Here is a 6000-nt window from a genome sequence, read left to right as displayed (position 1 = left end):
ATTTCCTTGCTTATTTAGAGAGGCAATGCTTGGCATCAGAGGGGCAGGAAGGAGACCTTGCTCCTCCTTGTCTGAGGTCTGAGTCCTGATAATCGGAAAAATATCTGATCGTCACTATGTTACTAGACAGTGCTATGCTGAGAAAAGTGAACGTTGTAGTGTTAGATGTTAGTGTTATTAAGTAAGAGATGCCCTTAATTTCCCCGAGTAAGGAAACAGAAGGTCTGGATCCCTTGCTGGTGCAGAAGCCTAAACTTGAAGGGCAGGATTCATCTCACCTTAGCTCTGGAAGGAGGCCAGGCACCAGCTGTTTCTAGTGCCTACGAGGGTCTGGCATACTGGGGAGAGTTCAAAAATAGTTGTAGGGCAAATGACAAGGGACTTACTGGAGTGGACCCTTTCCCGGGAGGCCAGTGCCTTGAAGTTTTTCCTTTATGTGGTTCAAGGGCGGTTGACAAGAGCCAGAAAGTCCACTCTGTCCTCCTACACTGTGATTCTCCTCAGAGATGGTACCAGCCCCTCAGGACCTGGCTTTGTGCGTGTACTGCTGTGCCACGTGGCAGACCAGGGCACCTGATGGGATTGGTGGTCAGAGAAAGGCACGAATGTGAGCTCTGCCCTTTTCTTTCTGGACTCTGGATTGGGGGGAGGGGATCCCCTATAGACCTCCCACTAGAGGCACAGAAGACAGATTGGAGAAAGACTCAACCCTCTGATAGCACAGGACTCAGCCAAGGCAGCCCTTGGAGAAGGAAAGACGGGTATAGTGCTTCGGGTTATGAGAATGATGAGGCTTTGGAGAGACCCCAAAGAGGTCTGCTCTCGGTTGTATGGTCATTTGGCTGATTTTCATTTCTGATCTGTGGTATCTTCAGGCACCCATTCATTCTATTACCAGGTATAACAACTCCTGGAATTTCTTTGATTGCATTTCATTCCTAAAGTGCTGACTATGCTTTGAGAAAATTAGGCTTTATTTAAAACTTTACCATGTTTAGCTCTTTATGTTGGTGAAGACATGATGTTAGCAACACATGTAGGAGACTGGCTGAGGTTTACATATACTTGTATCTGTAGGATCAGTGGCAGCTGCCTGGAGAATAACCTCCTAGGGGGTCAGGGCCGTGCTGGCTGCTTGTGACTTACACGAAGCTTAGCAACCACACTCAATACACAGAAGTGAACAGCCAATCAAAGGGCAGATCTTGATCATGGGGTAGAGTCACTATGAATCAGAAGAGGCTCATCTGCTGCTAGAAGCTATGTAATTTCAAGGAAGCTAAAATAAAACAGTTGTGTGATATTAGGGAAAAACCAACTCTATAGCATCAGTGGGAGAACACAGCAAAAGACTGTTCCTGTTTTCTGCAGATTTAGGAAATTGGTAACAAGGCGTAAGTCCTATAAGAGTTTTAATAGTGTATTAACTTTATAGAGGATTTCAATGCCAAGCTGTTAATCATAAAGTTAAAATGAAGTTGTCACATGGCTATGGACTGCCATGTTTTAACCCAACATTTTCATCTAACCATGCCTCAAAGCTCCTTGAGTAGGTGAATATTTTTACTACATTTAACAAATGAGGAAACTAAAATTGGAAGGGTTTAGAATTCAAGAGTATTACTTGACATTTTTGGAGAGTTTTCAAAATATTTTCTCTCGTACGATCTCATTTAATCATAATAACAGTCCCACAAGATGGCAATATTATTATTAGTTCTGGTGAGACAGAAAAAGGTTGAGAGAAGCTAGTACTGTAGCTCTGTCTCTGTCCCCAGATAGACGTGCTGACGCCAAGGCAAGGCTGATTCAAAGCCTCTGTTAGCCCAAGTCTTCGGCCCCTGAACATAGTGTGTCCCCCAGGAAGCCAGGCGGGGCTGCTTGGAGGACCCTTTGTGACCGGGCAGAGAGGCAGCAACGTGCAAAGTAGACCAAAGCCCTTTCTTGGTGCTGGCCACCAGGCTGCACCTCGTTCTCAGCCCTGTGTTTTCCTGCTCCGAGTCCAAGGAGAGGCTGGTCCAAGAAAAGGCGAGATAAGCAAAGGAGAGGAAAAGGAGATTCCTTTTAAGCCTAGAGCAGGCCTGGCTTATTTCACCTGATCAGAGCAGAACCCAGGCTGGAGTAGCCCGCAATCTGTTCTGGTCTCTGGCTCTGAGGGATCTGCCATTCAGAGATCACTGCTCTTTAAAGAGCGAGACCATACCATTCACCGCTTGGCCGAGTAACAAGTCCTTGGATCCATCCATGTCAGCCGTCATCCTCCTTGGGGAATAGACAGGAGGGGATGAAAGAAGAGAGTAAGGTGGACTAAAGCCCGTTTACAGGACGATAATCATTCCTACCTTACAGCTGCAGATACTAAGGCTCAGAAGTTTCCGTGGCTTGTCCTGCATCACGCAGCTGGGCAGAGCTGGCCCCAGTATAGTAGTTGCATCTGGTTGAGCCTTCTGTTTGACCTGCAGAATTGCAATGCATATGGCGTCTTCCACTCCTTACTTCCTGCCGAGACTCACACACTGAGCAGACCAGACACACCGGGCTGTTGCCACTCAAGAGCTATGAAATGCAATAGCGGGAATTGTGAGGATAGTTCCTTATATGCAGAGGCGTTAAAGGCACTGAAACATGAAGAAAGATCTCAAGGAGCTAAGTAGATGAAACTGGGTACTTAATTATTAGGAGGGCTAGGATATCAGGCTGTGAATATTGGAAGGACAGAAACACCTGGAATAATGAACTATTTAGCAGGGGATGTGATGAATGAGTGAACACCATGAAGTCAAAACATAAATTGGATAATAAAAATAACTAAGGAAATAACTTCTTTTCTTTCTCTTGTTTCTGTAGAGTTGAAAGGAATAAATAAACTTCAGGGAACTGACGATCTTAAAAGTCATGTTTGCAAAACAAAAATCCCATTGCAATGGAATGAAATAGGAGGACAAATGAAATTTCAATCCCAGATGACCTTACCAGCCCATTTAAATAAACTTTGAATAAATGCTTCTTCTTTCAAATATTCCCCTATGTCCCCTGTCAAGGCTTTAATTCTTGCCCCATTAAGCCTCACTAGGCATGTTGAGATGGCCTCTAGTTATCTCCCTGCCTCAAGATTCTCTAACCACTTTACCCTCCACATGGCCATGAATGGTCTTTCTAAACCATTCCCCAGAATTATACTTTTAAACCACGTGACCTAAGAAGACTTATCAGTTAGTCCTTTTGATATAGCAAATAACAGAAAACCTGACTCAAGCTGCTTAAGTAAAAAATTTGCTTTCTAGGTTCATGTAATGAGAAGGTCCAGAGATGGGAGAATTGGCTACAGGATGGTTTGATCCCGTGGCTCAAAGATGTGACCAAGGACCAAGTTTGTGTCTCCCTATGTCTCCCGTTGTACCAGCTTCATTCTGTACTGAGGCTGGCTGGTCCCGGGCTTGCAAGAAGAAGCCAACAGCCTGTGGGACTGCATGCTTCCCTGACTACTTTTAAAGGCAGAGAGTGCTGTTCCAGAGCTGGGCAAGGATCCTTAGATTCACTTGGATAGGCCTAGGTCACAAACCCAACTTTGAACCTATCTTTGTGGCCAGGGGAATAGCAAGTGTTGATTGGTTTAAGTAAACTAGGAGCTACTGTGCACTTGGGTGTAGAGTTAACTTCACCTGAAGTACTTGGGTTGAATAGAGATGGGAGATTCCAGAACAATTACGAGGATACAGGAGAGGCTGAAACCTGGGTGGGCCTCTAGAAACGCTCCACATTTGAGCTACCAACCATCCATCCTGTCTCAACTCCCACCATAGCCGCCTCCTTCGCCTACCCTGTACTCGGCCACGTGGGACTATTTGTGGTTCTCTGAATAAACCCTGCAATCTCCACCTCTAAGTCTGCTCATGCTATTCTCTAATTGATAATATACACTCCCCTGGCATTTTGGATACTTACTCAAAACCCACTTTTCCAAGATGCTTTTACAGATCCCCAGCTAAATAAATATTTCTCTTCTCCATTCTGCAATTCATCTTCTTCTCCACATTAGCAGCTGAGTGATTCTGGACAACTTACTTGACCTCTCTGAGCTTCAGTTTCCTGCTCTGTAAAATGTGGAAAATATTGTACTACTGCATGTGCCAAGAGTCGTTGTGAAGATTAAGTGAATGCATGGAAAGCTCTTAGAACGGTGCTTTGAGTCCGGAAAGCATCAATATATGTTATTATTTTTATTTTTGCCTTTATATACATACCAGTGAGCCTTGCGGTAGACTGACTTTGTGCTTATCTCTTCAGTAGATTGTGAGCTGCTGGAGTATAGACTAAACATATTCATCAATACATATTAGACTCACTTAACGAATATTTTTAAGCACCACTGTGTGTCAGACCCTGTGGTCCAGAGAGCAGGACATGCTCATTGTCTGCCCTTTTAAGGCCTAGAATGTTCCCAGCACAGAGCAGCATTTCTAGAGTCGAACTGAGATTAGAACTGATAGAAAGAACCACATTTCCTGGTGAGGTGGCCCTGGTGTATCCGAGTGAAGTCAGGCCATAAAGGCTGGTGAGAACCGTAACTTTGGCTGAGGATGTGTCATGTAGGGGGTCACTGCAAAGGCAGCAGGCAAGCCATGGAAAGGCTATATCATAGATAAGGATATGAGTGAAGTGACACGACCACAGTTAGGTGGTTTTGACAGCCCACTTGATGGAAGACCCAAAGGTTAGAGGAGCTCAGAACGGAGGATTGCTACCTGATATGCCTTTTGGGATGGGCTGAGGCATGGAGGCACTCACTCCAGATCTGCCCTATGACATGTCAAGGAAATTCTTGCTGTGCCTGCCATAGTCTCATGCTTCCACAATTTTTTTTTCCTACTTTGTTTTCAGGCCTATTCCAACGAACCAAGGGATGCTGGAGATAGGAGGCTTTGCAGTAACTCAGATGAGACCTGCATGGTGCCTGAACGAGATCATCATTAGTAATGCGGATGGAGAGAGGTGTGTGGATTCTGAGATATTTAGGAAAAAGAACAGACTGGACTTGCTGATTGGTTGGATGTGCAAAATATATCCGTGAGGATGATTTCCATTGCTTATAACTGACACCCTTCCTCATGCTGGCAAAAACAAAGGAAATGTGTTCTCTCAAATAATAGAAGACTTAAGGTTAGGACCTGCTTTAGGGTTTGTGACTTCAGCAGCCCAACACTCCTTGTCTTTACACTCTGCCACCCACAGCATGGGCTTCATCCTAAGGCTGGTTTCCCATCACATCAATAGAAGGCTACCCCCAGGGATGTGTTTTTTTTCACATGGGATGGCGGCGGGGGGAACGGCTTCTCTTCTGAGAAGTCCAAAACAAGTCTCTTCTCAGGTTTCTCTGGCCTAGATTGACTTAGACCTGCCCACCCTGAAGCCATCAATCACCAGCATGGGACATGAGATTACTACAGTGGACTTACAGTCATAAGAGGGGATTGGGGGGAGGGGGCAGGTGGAATGGATGTTGGCGGGGGGGCAACCATGATGTCCACTAGCTTAGGCAACTGGGTCATGGTAGTGCCCTTTACTGATTAAGGAATCTGGGTGGAAGAATTGGTTTGAGGAGAAGATGATAAGCTTATTTTTAGACTTGCATCCCAATGTTTGCTCTCACTGAGTAGAAAAGTCCAAAGGAGACTTAGGTCACTGCAGAACTTCTGAGGACACATCCTTAGTTAAAAAGAGTATGGGCCCAAGAAGCTATACACTCCTCTAGGAGTTTCTTCCATTGCCAACCCAGATTCTATCCTAGCTGCGGTAAGGATGGTCCTGCCGCACTGTGGCAAAACCACGTGTGAATGTTTTTCTGCTTCCAAGGGAGTCCTCAGTTAATTGCTCCTTATTAAATCACCCCAGCATCATGCTTCAAACTCAGATGAGATTGTGTATGAGTAAGGTGCTTGTGACATTTGTTGTCACTTGGTAATTTTAGGTTTGCTGATGCAATCTTTAATGAGCTTTTTT

The sequence above is a fragment of the Eschrichtius robustus genome, chromosome 17, assembly GCF_028021215.1.
Source record: "Eschrichtius robustus isolate mEscRob2 chromosome 17, mEscRob2.pri, whole genome shotgun sequence".
In the NCBI taxonomy this organism is placed as follows: Eukaryota; Metazoa; Chordata; class Mammalia; order Artiodactyla; family Eschrichtiidae; genus Eschrichtius; species Eschrichtius robustus.
This window is presented reverse-complemented; position numbering follows the sequence as displayed.